The sequence below is a fragment of the Aythya ferina genome (assembly GCF_964211825.1).
Source record: "Aythya ferina genome assembly, contig: HAP1_SCAFFOLD_150, whole genome shotgun sequence".
Classification (NCBI taxonomy): domain Eukaryota; kingdom Metazoa; phylum Chordata; class Aves; order Anseriformes; family Anatidae; genus Aythya; species Aythya ferina.
This window is the reverse complement of record NW_028181376.1, coordinates 67,861-82,905: the sequence shown is the minus strand read 5'-3', so window position 1 is coordinate 82,905 and position 15,045 is coordinate 67,861.

Below are 15,045 nucleotides of genomic sequence, written 5' to 3'. Positions count from 1 at the left end.
GGGTAAATTTGTGTGTTTTGGAGAACATCAGGTAGGTTTAGGCTGGTTTTGGGATTGGATCTGTGCTTTTTGGGGATTTTCTTCCAGTTTATGGGTGATCCCTTTCTTTTTTTGGGGTGTTTTTGACGTGTTTTGGTGTCTCCTTTTGGGTTTTCGTTTGGTTCATGTTGGTCATCATGGTGAAAATTGTAAATTTTGGGGGGGGGAATTTTCTTCCTGTTTTGGGGGTGATCCCGTTCTTTTTTGGGGTGTTTTTGACATGTTTTGGGGTCTCTGTTGGGTTTTGTTGGGTTCTTGTTTTTCATCATGTTGGAAAAGTTTAACTTGCGTGTTTTGGAGAACATCAGGTAGGTTTAGTGTCGTTTTGGGGTGGATCTATGTTTTTTGGGGATTTTCTTCCAGTTTAGGGGGTGATTCCGTTCTTGTTTGGGGTGTTTTTGACTTGTTTTGGGGTCTCCGTTGGGTTTTAGTTGGATTCTCGTTGGTCGTTAAGGGAAATGGGAGTGGATTGTGGGTTTTGAAGAAGATCAGGTGAGTTTAGGGTGGTTTTGCGGGGAAATTCATAGTTTTTGGTGTTTTTTCTTCTGATTCAGTTCTTTTTTGGGGTGTTTTTGACGTGTTTTGGGGTCTCCGTTGGTTTTTGTTGGGTTCTTGTTGTTCATCATGGTGAAAAGGGGTAAATTGTGGGTATTGGAGAACATCAGGTAGGTTTAGGGGGACTTTTGGGGTGGATCAACGGCTTTTAGGTTTTTCTTTCGGTTTTGGGGGTGATCCCGCTTTTTTTTGTGGTGTTTTTGACGTGTTTTGGGGTTTCCGTTGCGTTTTGTTGATTTCCTAATGTGTTTTAAGTTTGTTGGGAGTGGACTTTGGGATTTGGAGAACATCAGGTAGGTTTAGTGTGGTTTTGGGGTGGATCTATGTTTTTTTGGGGTTTTCTTTCTTTTTTAGGGGTTATCCTGTTCTTGTTTGGGGTGTTTTTGACTTGTTTTGGGGTCTCCGTTGGGTTTTAGTTGGATTCTCGTTGGTCGTTAAGGGAAATGGGAGTGGATTGTGGGTTTTGAAGAAGATCAGGTGAGTTTAGGGTGGTTTTGCGGGGAAATTCATAGTTTTTGGTGTTTTTTCTTCTGATTCAGTTCTTTTTTGGGGTGTTTTTGACGTGTTTTGTGGTCTCCGTTGGGTTTCGTTGAGTTCCTAATGGGTTTTATGGTGGTTGGGAGTGGACATTTGGATTTGGAGAAGATCAGGTACGTTTAGAGTGGTTTTGGGATTGGATCCGTGCTTTTTGGGGGTTTCTTTGGTTTTGGGGGTGATCCTGTTCTTGTTTGGGGTGTTTTTGACGTGTTTTGGGTTCTCCGTTGGGTTTCGTTGGGTTTTCCGTGGTCATCATGGTGGAAAAGTGTAAATTGTGCGTTTTGGAGAACATCAGGTAGGTTTATGAGGACTTTTGGGGCAGATTCATGGTTTTTAGGGTTTTCTTCTGTTTTTTCTAGTGATCCAGTTGGTTTTCGGCGTGTTTTTGACGTGTTTTGTGGTCTCCGTTGGGTTTCATTTGGTTTTCCGTGGTCATCATGGTGGAAAAGTGTAAATTGTGGGTTTTGGAGAACATCAGGTAGATTTAGGGTGTTTTTTGGGGTGGATCTATGGTTTTGGGGGATTTTGTTCCAGTTTTGGGGTGATCGAATTCATTTTTGGGGTGTTTCTGACGTGTTTTGGGTTCTTCGTTGGGTTTCGTTGGGTTTTCCGTTGTCATCATGGTGGAAAAGTGTAAATTGTGGGTTTTGGAGAACATCAGGTAGGTTTAGGGGGACTTTTGGGGTGCATTCATGATATATGGGGTTTTCTTCTGTTTTTTTTTTTTTTTTGGGGGGGGGTGATCCAATTCATTTTGGGGGTGTTTTTGACGTGTTTTGGGGTCTCCATTGGGTTTCGTTGCATTTTCCGTGGTCATCATGGTGGAAAAGGGTAAATTGTTGGTTTTGGAGAACATCAGGTAGGTTTAGGTTGGTTTTGGGATTGGACCTATGGTTTTGGGGGATTTTCTTTCGTTTTTGGGGGTGATCCCGTTCTTTTTTGGGGTGTTTTTGACGTGTTTTGGTGTCTCCGTTGGTATTCCTTGGGTTTTCCGTGGTCATGGTGGTGGAAAATTGTAAATTGTGGGTTTTGGAGAACTTCAGGTAGGTTTAGGGGAATTTGGGGGTGGATTCATGGTATTTGGTCTTTTCTTCTGTTTTTTTTTTTGGGTGATCCTGTTCTTTTTTGGGGTGTTTATGACGTGTTTTGGGGTCTCCGTTGGGTTTTAGTTGGGTTCTTGTTGGTCATCATGGTGAAAAAGTGTAAATTGTGGCTTTTGGAGAACATCAGGTAGGTTTAGGGGGACTTTTGGGGCAGAGTCATGTTTTTTGGTGTTTTCTTCTGTTTCTTGGGGGGGTCCCGTTCTTTTTTGGGAAATTTTTGAGGTGTTTGGGGGTCTCCGTTGGGTTTTGTTGTGTACTCATTGGTCATCGTGGTGGAAAATGGTAAATTGTGGGTTTTGGAGAACATCAGGTAGGTTTAGGGTGGTTTTGGGATTGGATCCGTGCTTTTTGGGGATTTTCTTCCAGTTTATGGGTGATCCCTTTATTTTTGGGGTGTTTTTGACGTGTTTTGGTGTCTCGTTTTGGGTTTTCCTTTGGTTCATGTTGGTCATCCTGGTGAAAAAGTGTAAATTGTGGGTTTTGGAGAACATCAGGTAGGTTTAGGGGGACTTTTGGTGTGGATCTATGGCTTTTGGGGTTTTCTTTCGTTTTTAGGGTTTATCCCGTTCTTGTTTTGGGTGTTTTTGACTTCTTTTGGGGTCTCCGTTGGGTTTCGTTGGGTTTTCCATGGTCATCATGTTGGAAAATTGTAAATTGTGGGTTTTGGAGATCATCAGGTAGGTTTAGGGTGGTTTTGGGGTGGATCTATGATTTTGAAGGATTTTCTTCCAATTTTGGGGGTGATCCCTTTCTTTTTTTTTTTTTTTTTTTTTTTTTTTTTTTTGACGTGTTTTGTGGTCTCCGTTGGGTTTCGTTGGGTTTTCCATGGTCATCAATGTGGAAAAGTGTAAATTGTGGGTTTTGGAGAACTTCAGGTTGGTTTAGGGGGATTTTTGGTGTGGATCTATGGCTTTTGGGGTTTTCTTTCGTTGTTGGGGTTGAACCAGTTCTTTTTTGGGGTGTTTTTGACGTTTTTGGGGTCTCCGTTGGGTTTTGTTGGGTTCTCGTTGGTCGTTAAGCTAAATGGGAGTGGATTGTGGGTTTTGAAGAAGCTCAGGTGAGTTTAGGGTGATTTAGGAGGGAAATGCATAGTTTTGTTTTTTTTTTCTTCTGATCCAGTTCTTTTTTGGGGTGTTTTTGACGTGTTTTGGGGTTTCCGTTGCGTTTTGTTGAGTTCCTAATGGGTTTTATGGTGGTTGGGAGTGGACTTTGGGATTTGGAGAAGATCAGGTAGGTTTAGGGTGGTTTTGGGATTGGATCCATGCTTTTTGGGGATTTTCTTCCAGTTTTGGGGGTGATCCTGTTCTTTTTTTGGGGTGTTTTTGACATGTTTTGATGTCTCTGTTGGGTTTTGTTGGGTTTTCTGTTGGCATCTTGGTGGAAAAGGGTAAATTGTGGGTTTTGGAGAACTTCAGGTAGGCTTAGGGGGACTTTTGGGGTGGATTCATGGTATTTGGGGTTTTCTTCTGTTTTTTTGGGGTGATCCTGTTCTTTTTTGGGGTGTTTTTGACGTGTTTTGGGGTTGTCCGTTGGGTTTTGTTGGGTTCTCGTTGGTCATCATTGTGAAAAAGGGTAAATTGTGGGTTTTGGAGAACATCAGGTAGGTTTATGAGGACTTTTGGGGCAGATTCATGGTTTTTAGGGTTTTCTTCTGTTTTTTCTAGTGATCCAGTTGGTTTTCGGCGTGTTTTTGACGTGTTTTGTGGTCTCCGTTGGGTTTCGTTGGGTTTTCCGTGGTCATCATGGTGGAAAAGTGTAAATTGTGGGTTTTGGAGAACATCAGGTAGATTTAGGGTGTTTTTTGGGGTGGATCTATGGTTTTGGGGGATTTTGTTCCAGTTTTGGGGTGATCGAATTCATTTTTGGGGTGTTTCTGACGTGTTTTGGGTTCTTCGTTGGGTTTCGTTGGGTTTTCCGTTGTCATCATGGTGGAAAAGTGTAAATTGTGGGTTTTGGAGAACATCAGGTAGGTTTAGGGGGACTTTTGGGGTGCATTCATGATATATGGGGTTTTCTTCTGTTTTTTTTTTTTTTTGGGGGGGGGTGATCCAATTCATTTTGGGGGTGTTTTTGACGTGTTTTGGGGTCTCCATTGGGTTTCGTTGCATTTTCCGTGGTCATCATGGTGGAAAAGGGTAAATTGTTGGTTTTGGAGAACATCAGGTAGGTTTAGGTTGGTTTTGGGATTGGACCTATGGTTTTGGGGGATTTTCTTTCGTTTTTGGGGGTGATCCCGTTCTTTTTTGGGGTGTTTTTGACGTGTTTTGGGGTCTCCGTTGGGTTTTAGTTGGGTTCTTGTTGGTCATCATGGTGAAAAAGTGTAAATTGTGGCTTTTGGAGAACATCAGGTAGGTTTAGGGGGACTTTTGGGGCAGAGTCATGTTTTTTGGTGTTTTCTTCTGTTTCTTGGGGTGGTCCCGTTCTTTTTTGGGAAATTTTTGAGGTGTTTGGGGGTCTCCGTTGGGTTTTGTTGTGTACTCATTGGTCATCGTGGTGGAAAATGGTAAATTGTGGGTTTTGGAGAACATCAGGTAGGTTTAGGGTGGTTTTGGGATTGGATCCGTGCTTTTTGGGGATTTTCTTCCAGTTTATGGGTGATCCCTTTATTTTTGGGGTGTTTTTGACGTGTTTTGGTGTCTCGTTTTGGGTTTTCGTTTGGTTCATGTTGGTCATCCTGGTGAAAAAGTGTAAATTGTGGGTTTTGGAGAACATCAGGTAGGTTTAGGGGGACTTTTGGTGTGGATCTATGGCTTTTGGGGTTTTCTTTTGTTTTTAGGGTTTATCCCGTTCTTGTTTTGGGTGTTTTTGACTTCTTTTGGGGTCTCCGTTGGGTTTCGTTGGGTTTTCCATGGTCATCATGTTGGAAAATTGTAAATTGTGGGTTTTGGAGATCATCAGGTAGGTTTAGGGTGGTTTTGGGGTGGATCTATGATTTTGAAGGATTTTCTTCCAATTTTGGGGGTGATCCCTTTCTTTTTTTTTTTTTTTTTTTTTTTTTTTTTTTTTTGACGTGTTTTGTGGTCTCCGTTGGGTTTCGTTGGGTTTTCCATGGTCATCAATGTGGAAAAGTGTAAATTGTGGGTTTTGGAGAACTTCAGGTTGGTTTAGGGGGATTTTTGGTGTGGATCTATGGCTTTTGGGGTTTTCTTTCGTTGTTGGGGTTGAACCAGTTCTTTTTTGGGGTGTTTTTGACGTTTTTGGGGTCTCCGTTGGGTTTTGTTGGGTTCTCGTTGGTCGTTAAGCTAAATGGGAGTGGATTGTGGGTTTTGAAGAAGCTCAGGTGAGTTTAGGGTGATTTAGGAGGGAAATGCATAGTTTTGTTTTTTTTTTCTTCTGATCCAGTTCTTTTTTGGGGTGTTTTTGACGTGTTTTGGGGTTTCCGTTGCGTTTTGTTGAGTTCCTAATGGGTTTTATGGTGGTTGGGAGTGGACTTTGGGATTTGGAGAAGATCAGGTAGGTTTAGGGTGGTTTTGGGATTGGATCCATGCTTTTTGGGGATTTTCTTCCAGTTTTGGGGGTGATCCTGTTCTTTTTTTGGGGTGTTTTTGACATGTTTTGATGTCTCTGTTGGGTTTTGTTGGGTTTTCTGTTGGCATCTTGGTGGAAAAGTGTAAATTGTGGGTTTTGGAGAACTTCAGGTAGGCTTAGGGGGACTTTTGGGGTGGATTCATGGTATTTGGGGTTTTCTTCTGTTTTTTTGGGGTGATCCTGTTCTTTTTTGGGGTGTTTTTGACGTGTTTTGGGGTTGTCCGTTGGGTTTTGTTGGGTTCTCGTTGGTCATCATTGTGAAAAAGGGTAAATTGTGGGTTTTGGAGAACATCAGGTAGGCTTAGGGGGACTTTTGGGGTGGATCTATGGCATTTGGGTTTTTCTTCTGTTTTTTGGGGAGATCCTGTTCTTTTTTGTTTTGTTTTTTTTTTTTTTTTTGACATGTTTTTTGTCTCCATTGGGTTTCGTTGGGTTTTCCATGGTCATCATGGTGGAAAAGGGTAAATTTGTGTGTTTTGGAGAACATCAGGTAGGTTTAGGCTGGTTTTGGGATTGGATCTGTGCTTTTTGGGGATTTTCTTCCAGTTTATGGGTGATCCCTTTCTTTTTTTGGGGTGTTTTTGACGTGTTTTGGTGTCTCCTTTTGGGTTTTCGTTTGGTTCATGTTGGTCATCATGGTGAAAATTGTAAATTTTGGGGGGGGGAATTTTCTTCCAGTTTTGGGGGTGATCCCGTTCTTTTTTGGGGTGTTTTTGACATGTTTTGGGGTCTCTGTTGGGTTTTGTTGGGTTCTTGTTTTTCATCATGTTGGAAAAGTTTAACTTGCGTGTTTTGGAGAACATCAGGTAGGTTTAGTGTCGTTTTGGGGTGGATCTATGTTTTTTGGGGATTTTCTTCCAGTTTAGGGGGTGATTCCGTTCTTGTTTGGGGTGTTTTTGACTTGTTTTGGGGTCTCCGTTGGGTTTTAGTTGGATTCTCGTTGGTCGTTAAGGGAAATGGGAGTGGATTGTGGGTTTTGAAGAAGATCAGGTGAGTTTAGGGTGGTTTTGCGGGGAAATTCATAGTTTTTGGTGTTTTTTCTTCTGATTCAGTTCTTTTTGGGGTGTTTTTGACGTGTTTTGGGGTCTCCGTTGGTTTTTGTTGGGTTCTTGTTGTTCATCATGGTGAAAAGGGGTAAATTGTGGGTATTGGAGAACATCAGGTAGGTTTAGGGGGACTTTTGGGGTGGATCAACGGCTTTTAGGTTTTTCTTTCGGTTTTGGGGGTGATCCCGCTTTTTTTTGTGGTGTTTTTGACGTGTTTTGGGGTTTCCGTTGCGTTTTGTTGATTTCCTAATGTGTTTTAAGTTTGTTGGGAGTGGACTTTGGGATTTGGAGAACATCAGGTAGGTTTAGTGTGGTTTTGGGGTGGATCTATGTTTTTTTGGGGTTTTCTTTCTTTTTTAGGGGTTATCCTGTTCTTGTTTGGGGTGTTTTTGACTTGTTTTGGGGTCTCCGTTGGGTTTTAGTTGGATTCTCGTTGGTCGTTAAGGGAAATGGGAGTGGATTGTGGGTTTTGAAGAAGATCAGGTGAGTTTAGGGTGGTTTTGCGGGGAAATTCATAGTTTTTGGTGTTTTTTCTTCTGATTCAGTTCTTTTTTGGGGTGTTTTTGACGTGTTTTGTGGTCTCCGTTGGGTTTCGTTGAGTTCCTAATGGGTTTTATGGTGGTTGGGAGTGGACATTTGGATTTGGAGAAGATCAGGTACGTTTAGAGTGGTTTTGGGATTGGATCCGTGCTTTTTGGGGGTTTCTTTGGTTTTGGGGGTGATCCTGTTCTTGTTTGGGGTGTTTTTGACGTGTTTTGGGTTCTCCGTTGGGTTTCGTTGGGTTTTCCGTGGTCATCATGGTGGAAAAGTGTAAATTGTGCGTTTTGGAGAACATCAGGTAGGTTTATGAGGACTTTTGGGGCAGATTCATGGTTTTTAGGGTTTTCTTCTGTTTTTTCTAGTGATCCAGTTGGTTTTCGGCGTGTTTTTGACGTGTTTTGTGGTCTCCGTTGGGTTTCATTTGGTTTTCCGTGGTCATCATGGTGGAAAAGTGTAAATTGTGGGTTTTGGAGAACATCAGGTAGATTTAGGGTGTTTTTTGGGGTGGATCTATGGTTTTGGGGGATTTTGTTCCAGTTTTGGGGTGATCGAATTCATTTTTGGGGTGTTTCTGACGTGTTTTGGGTTCTTCGTTGGGTTTCGTTGGGTTTTCCGTTGTCATCATGGTGGAAAAGTGTAAATTGTGGGTTTTGGAGAACATCAGGTAGGTTTAGGGGGACTTTTGGGGTGCATTCATGATATATGGGGTTTTCTTCTGTTTTTTTTTTTTTTTGGGGGGGGGTGATCCAATTCATTTTGGGGGTGTTTTTGACGTGTTTTGGGGTCTCCATTGGGTTTCGTTGCATTTTCCGTGGTCATCATGGTGGAAAAGGGTAAATTGTTGGTTTTGGAGAACATCAGGTAGGTTTAGGTTGGTTTTGGGATTGGACCTATGGTTTTGGGGGATTTTCTTTCGTTTTTGGGGGTGATCCCGTTCTTTTTTGGGGTGTTTTTGACGTGTTTTGGTGTCTCCGTTGGTATTCCTTGGGTTTTCCGTGGTCATGGTGGTGGAAAATTGTAAATTGTGGGTTTTGGAGAACTTCAGGTAGGTTTAGGGGAATTTGGGGGTGGATTCATGGTATTTGGTCTTTTCTTCTGTTTTTTTTTTTGGGTGATCCTGTTCTTTTTTGGGGTGTTTATGACGTGTTTTGGGGTCTCCGTTGGGTTTTAGTTGGGTTCTTGTTGGTCATCATGGTGAAAAAGTGTAAATTGTGGCTTTTGGAGAACATCAGGTAGGTTTAGGGGGACTTTTGGGGCAGAGTCATGTTTTTTGGTGTTTTCTTCTGTTTCTTGGGGTGGTCCCGTTCTTTTTTGGGAAATTTTTGAGGTGTTTGGGGGTCTCCGTTGGGTTTTGTTGTGTACTCATTGGTCATCGTGGTGGAAAATGGTAAATTGTGGGTTTTGGAGAACATCAGGTAGGTTTAGGGTGGTTTTGGGATTGGATCCGTGCTTTTTGGGGATTTTCTTCCAGTTTATGGGTGATCCCTTTATTTTTGGGGTGTTTTTGACGTGTTTTGGTGTCTCGTTTTGGGTTTTCCTTTGGTTCATGTTGGTCATCCTGGTGAAAAAGTGTAAATTGTGGGTTTTGGAGAACATCAGGTAGGTTTAGGGGGACTTTTGGTGTGGATCTATGGCTTTTGGGGTTTTCTTTTGTTTTTAGGGTTTATCCCGTTCTTGTTTTGGGTGTTTTTGACTTCTTTTGGGGTCTCCGTTGGGTTTCGTTGGGTTTTCCATGGTCATCATGTTGGAAAATTGTAAATTGTGGGTTTTGGAGATCATCAGGTAGGTTTAGGGTGGTTTTGGGGTGGATCTATGATTTTGAAGGATTTTCTTCCAATTTTGGGGGTGATCCCTTTCTTTTTTTTTTTTTTTTTTTTTTTTTTTTTTTGACGTGTTTTGTGGTCTCCGTTGGGTTTCGTTGGGTTTTCCATGGTCATCAATGTGGAAAAGTGTAAATTGTGGGTTTTGGAGAACTTCAGGTTGGTTTAGGGGGATTTTTGGTGTGGATCTATGGCTTTTGGGGTTTTCTTTCGTTGTTGGGGTTGAACCAGTTCTTTTTTGGGGTGTTTTTGACGTTTTTGGGGTCTCCGTTGGGTTTTGTTGGGTTCTCGTTGGTCGTTAAGCTAAATGGGAGTGGATTGTGGGTTTTGAAGAAGCTCAGGTGAGTTTAGGGTGATTTAGGAGGGAAATGCATAGTTTTGTTTTTTTTTTCTTCTGATCCAGTTCTTTTTTGGGGTGTTTTTGACGTGTTTTGGGGTTTCCGTTGCGTTTTGTTGAGTTCCTAATGGGTTTTATGGTGGTTGGGAGTGGACTTTGGGATTTGGAGAAGATCAGGTAGGTTTAGGGTGGTTTTGGGATTGGATCCATGCTTTTTGGGGATTTTCTTCCAGTTTTGGGGGTGATCCTGTTCTTTTTTTGGGGTGTTTTTGACATGTTTTGATGTCTCTGTTGGGTTTTGTTGGGTTTTCTGTTGGCATCTTGGTGGAAAAGGGTAAATTGTGGGTTTTGGAGAACTTCAGGTAGGCTTAGGGGGACTTTTGGGGTGGATTCATGGTATTTGGGGTTTTCTTCTGTTTTTTTGGGGTGATCCTGTTCTTTTTTGGGGTGTTTTTGACGTGTTTTGGGGTTGTCCGTTGGGTTTTGTTGGGTTCTCGTTGGTCATCATGGTGAAAAAGGGTAAATTGTGGGTTTTGGAGAACATCAGGTAGGTTTATGAGGACTTTTGGGGCAGATTCATGGTTTTTAGGGTTTTCTTCTGTTTTTTCTAGTGATCCAGTTGGTTTTCGGCGTGTTTTTGACGTGTTTTGTGGTCTCCGTTGGGTTTCGTTGGGTTTTCCGTGGTCATCATGGTGGAAAAGTGTAAATTGTGGGTTTTGGAGAACATCAGGTAGATTTAGGGTGTTTTTTGGGGTGGATCTATGGTTTTGGGGGATTTTGTTCCAGTTTTGGGGTGATCGAATTCATTTTTGGGGTGTTTCTGACGTGTTTTGGGTTCTTCGTTGGGTTTCGTTGGGTTTTCCGTTGTCATCATGGTGGAAAAGTGTAAATTGTGGGTTTTGGAGAACATCAGGTAGGTTTAGGGGGACTTTTGGGGTGCATTCATGATATATGGGGTTTTCTTCTGTTTTTTTTTTTTTTGGGGGGGGTGATCCAATTCATTTTGGGGGTGTTTTTGACGTGTTTTGGGGTCTCCATTGGGTTTCGTTGCGTTTTCCGTGGTCATCATGGTGGAAAAGGGTAAATTGTTGGTTTTGGAGAACATCAGGTAGGTTTAGGTTGGTTTTGGGATTGGACCTATGGTTTTGGGGGATTTTCTTTCGTTTTTGGGGGTGATCCCGTTCTTTTTTGGGGTGTTTTTGACGTGTTTTGGTGTCTCCGTTGGTATTCCTTCGGTTTTCCGTGGTCATGGTGGTGGAAAATTGTAAATTGTGGGTTTTGGAGAACTTCAGGTAGGTTTAGGGGAATTTGGGGGTGGATTCATGGTATTTGGTCTTTTCTTCTGTTTTTTTTTTTGGGTGATCCTGTTCTTTTTTGGGGTGTTTATGACGTGTTTTGGGGTCTCCGTTGGGTTTTAGTTGGGTTCTTGTTGGTCATCATGGTGAAAAAGTGTAAATTGTGGCTTTTGGAGAACATCAGGTAGGTTTAGGGGGACTTTTGGGGCAGAGTCATGTTTTTTGGTGTTTTCTTCTGTTTCTTGGGGTGGTCCCGTTCTTTTTTGGGAAATTTTTGAGGTGTTTGGGGGTCTCCGTTGGGTTTTGTTGTGTACTCATTGGTCATCGTGGTGGAAAATGGTAAATTGTGGGTTTTGGAGAACATCAGGTAGGTTTAGGGTGGTTTTGGGATTGGATCCGTGCTTTTTGGGGATTTTCTTCCAGTTTATGGGTGATCCCTTTATTTTTGGGGTGTTTTTGACGTGTTTTGGTGTCTCGTTTTGGGTTTTCGTTTGGTTCATGTTGGTCATCCTGGTGAAAAAGTGTAAATTGTGGGTTTTGGAGAACATCAGGTAGGTTTAGGGGGACTTTTGGTGTGGATCTATGGCTTTTGGGGTTTTCTTTTGTTTTTAGGGTTTATCCCGTTCTTGTTTTGGGTGTTTTTGACTTCTTTTGGGGTCTCCGTTGGGTTTCGTTGGGTTTTCCATGGTCATCATGTTGGAAAATTGTAAATTGTGGGTTTTGGAGATCATCAGGTAGGTTTAGGGTGGTTTTGGGGTGGATCTATGATTTTGAAGGATTTTCTTCCAATTTTGGGGGTGATCCCTTTCTTTTTTTTTTTTTTTTTTTTTTTTTTTTTTTTTTTTGACGTGTTTTGTGGTCTCCGTTGGGTTTCGTTGGGTTTTCCATGGTCATCAATGCGGAAAAGTGTAAATTGTGGGTTTTGGAGAACTTCAGGTTGGTTTAGGGGGATTTTTGGTGTGGATCTATGGCTTTTGGGGTTTTCTTTCGTTGTTGGGGTTGAACCAGTTCTTTTTTGGGGTGTTTTTGACGTTTTTGGGGTCTCCGTTGGGTTTTGTTGGGTTCTCGTTGGTCGTTAAGCTAAATGGGAGTGGATTGTGGGTTTTGAAGAAGCTCAGGTGAGTTTAGGGTGATTTAGGAGGGAAATGCATAGTTTTGTTTTTTTTTTCTTCTGATCCAGTTCTTTTTTGGGGTGTTTTTGACGTGTTTTGGGGTTTCCGTTGCGTTTTGTTGAGTTCCTAATGGGTTTTATGGTGGTTGGGAGTGGACTTTGGGATTTGGAGAAGATCAGGTAGGTTTAGGGTGGTTTTGGGATTGGATCCATGCTTTTTGGGGATTTTCTTCCAGTTTTGGGGGTGATCCTGTTCTTTTTTTGGGGTGTTTTTGACATGTTTTGATGTCTCTGTTGGGTTTTGTTGGGTTTTCTGTTGGCATCTTGGTGGAAAAGTGTAAATTGTGGGTTTTGGAGAACTTCAGGTAGGCTTAGGGGGACTTTTGGGGTGGATTCATGGTATTTGGGGTTTTCTTCTGTTTTTTTGGGGTGATCCTGTTCTTTTTTGGGGTGTTTTTGACGTGTTTTGGGGTTGTCCGTTGGGTTTTGTTGGGTTCTCGTTGGTCATCATTGTGAAAAAGGGTAAATTGTGGGTTTTGGAGAACATCAGGTAGGCTTAGGGGGACTTTTGGGGTGGATCTATGGCATTTGGGTTTTTCTTCTGTTTTTTGGGGAGATCCTGTTCTTTTTTGTTTTGTTTTGTTTTGTTTTTTTGACATGTTTTTTGTCTCCATTGGGTTTCGTTGGGTTTTCCATGGTCATCATGGTGGAAAAGGGTAAATTTGTGTGTTTTGGAGAACATCAGGTAGGTTTAGGCTGGTTTTGGGATTGGATCTGTGCTTTTTGGGGATTTTCTTCCAGTTTATGGGTGATCCCTTTCTTTTTTTGGGGTGTTTTTGACGTGTTTTGGTGTCTCCTTTTGGGTTTTCGTTTGGTTCATGTTGGTCATCATGGTGAAAATTGTAAATTTTGGGGGGGGGAATTTTCTTCCAGTTTTGGGGGTGATCCCGTTCTTTTTTGGGGTGTTTTTGACATGTTTTGGGGTCTCTGTTGGGTTTTGTTGGGTTCTTGTTTTTCATCATGTTGGAAAAGTTTAACTTGCGTGTTTTGGAGAACATCAGGTAGGTTTAGTGTCGTTTTGGGGTGGATCTATGTTTTTTGGGGATTTTCTTCCAGTTTAGGGGGTGATTCCGTTCTTGTTTGGGGTGTTTTTGACTTGTTTTGGGGTCTCCGTTGGGTTTTAGTTGGATTCTCGTTGGTCGTTAAGGGAAATGGGAGTGGATTGTGGGTTTTGAAGAAGATCAGGTGAGTTTAGGGTGGTTTTGCGGGGAAATTCATAGTTTTTGGTGTTTTTTCTTCTGATTCAGTTCTTTTTGGGGTGTTTTTGACGTGTTTTGGGGTCTCCGTTGGTTTTTGTTGGGTTCTTGTTGTTCATCATGGTGAAAAGGGGTAAATTGTGGGTATTGGAGAACATCAGGTAGGTTTAGGGGGACTTTTGGGGTGGATCAACGGCTTTTAGGTTTTTCTTTCGGTTTTGGGGGTGATCCCGCTTTTTTTTGTGGTGTTTTTGACGTGTTTTGGGGTTTCCGTTGCGTTTTGTTGATTTCCTAATGTGTTTTAAGTTTGTTGGGAGTGGACTTTGGGATTTGGAGAACATCAGGTAGGTTTAGTGTGGTTTTGGGGTGGATCTATGTTTTTTTGGGGTTTTCTTTCTTTTTTAGGGGTTATCCTGTTCTTGTTTGGGGTGTTTTTGACTTGTTTTGGGGTCTCCGTTGGGTTTTAGTTGGATTCTCGTTGGTCGTTAAGGGAAATGGGAGTGGATTGTGGGTTTTGAAGAAGATCAGGTGAGTTTAGGGTGGTTTTGCGGGGAAATTCATAGTTTTTGGTGTTTTTTCTTCTGATTCAGTTCTTTTTTGGGGTGTTTTTGACGTGTTTTGTGGTCTCCGTTGGGTTTCGTTGAGTTCCTAATGGGTTTTATGGTGGTTGGGAGTGGACATTTGGATTTGGAGAAGATCAGGTACGTTTAGAGTGGTTTTGGGATTGGATCCGTGCTTTTTGGGGGTTTCTTTGGTTTTGGGGGTGATCCTGTTCTTGTTTGGGGTGTTTTTGACGTGTTTTGGGTTCTCCGTTGGGTTTCGTTGGGTTTTCCGTGGTCATCATGGTGGAAAAGTGTAAATTGTGGGTTTTGGAGAACATCAGGTAGGTTTATGAGGACTTTTGGGGCAGATTCATGGTTTTTAGGGTTTTCTTCTGTTTTTTCTAGTGATCCAGTTGGTTTTTGGGGTGTTTTTGACGTGTTTTGTGGTCTCCGTTGGGTTTCGTTAGGTTTTCCGTGGTCATCATGGTGGAAAAGTGTAAATTGTGGGTTTTGGAGAACATCAGGTAGATTTAGGGTGTTTTTTGGGGTGGATCTATGGTTTTGGGGGATTTTGTTCCAGTTTTGGGGTGATCGAATTCATTTTTGGGGTGTTTCTGACGTGTTTTGGGTTCTTCGTTGGGTTTCGTTGGGTTTTCCGTTGTCATCATGGTGGAAAAGTGTAAATTGTGGGTTTTGGAGAACATCAGGTAGGTTTAGGGGGACTTTTGGGGTGCATTCATGATATATGGGGTTTTCTTCTGTTTTTTTTTTTTTTTTGGGGGGGGGTGATCCAATTCATTTTGGGGGTGTTTTTGACGTGTTTTGGGGTCTCCATTGGGTTTCGTTGCATTTTCCGTGGTCATCATGGTGGAAAAGGGTAAATTGTTGGTTTTGGAGAACATCAGGTAGGTTTAGGTTGGTTTTGGGATTGGACCTATGGTTTTGGGGGATTTTCTTTCGTTTTTGGGGGTGATCCCGTTCTTTTTTGGGGTGTTTTTGACGTGTTTTGGTGTCTCCGTTGGTATTCCTTGGGTTTTCCGTGGTCATGGTGGTGGAAAATTGTAAATTGTGGGTTTTGGAGAACTTCAGGTAGGTTTAGGGGAATTTGGGGGTGGATTCATGGTATTTGGTCTTTTCTTCTGTTTTTTTTTTTGGGTGATCCTGTTCTTTTTTGGGGTGTTTATGACGTGTTTTGGGGTCTCCGTTGGGTTTTAGTTGGGTTCTTGTTGGTCATCATGGTGAAAAAGTGTAAATTGTGGCTTTTGGAGAACATCAGGTAGGTTTAGGGGGACTTTTGGGGCAGAGTCATGTTTTTTGGTGTTTTCTTCTGTTTCTT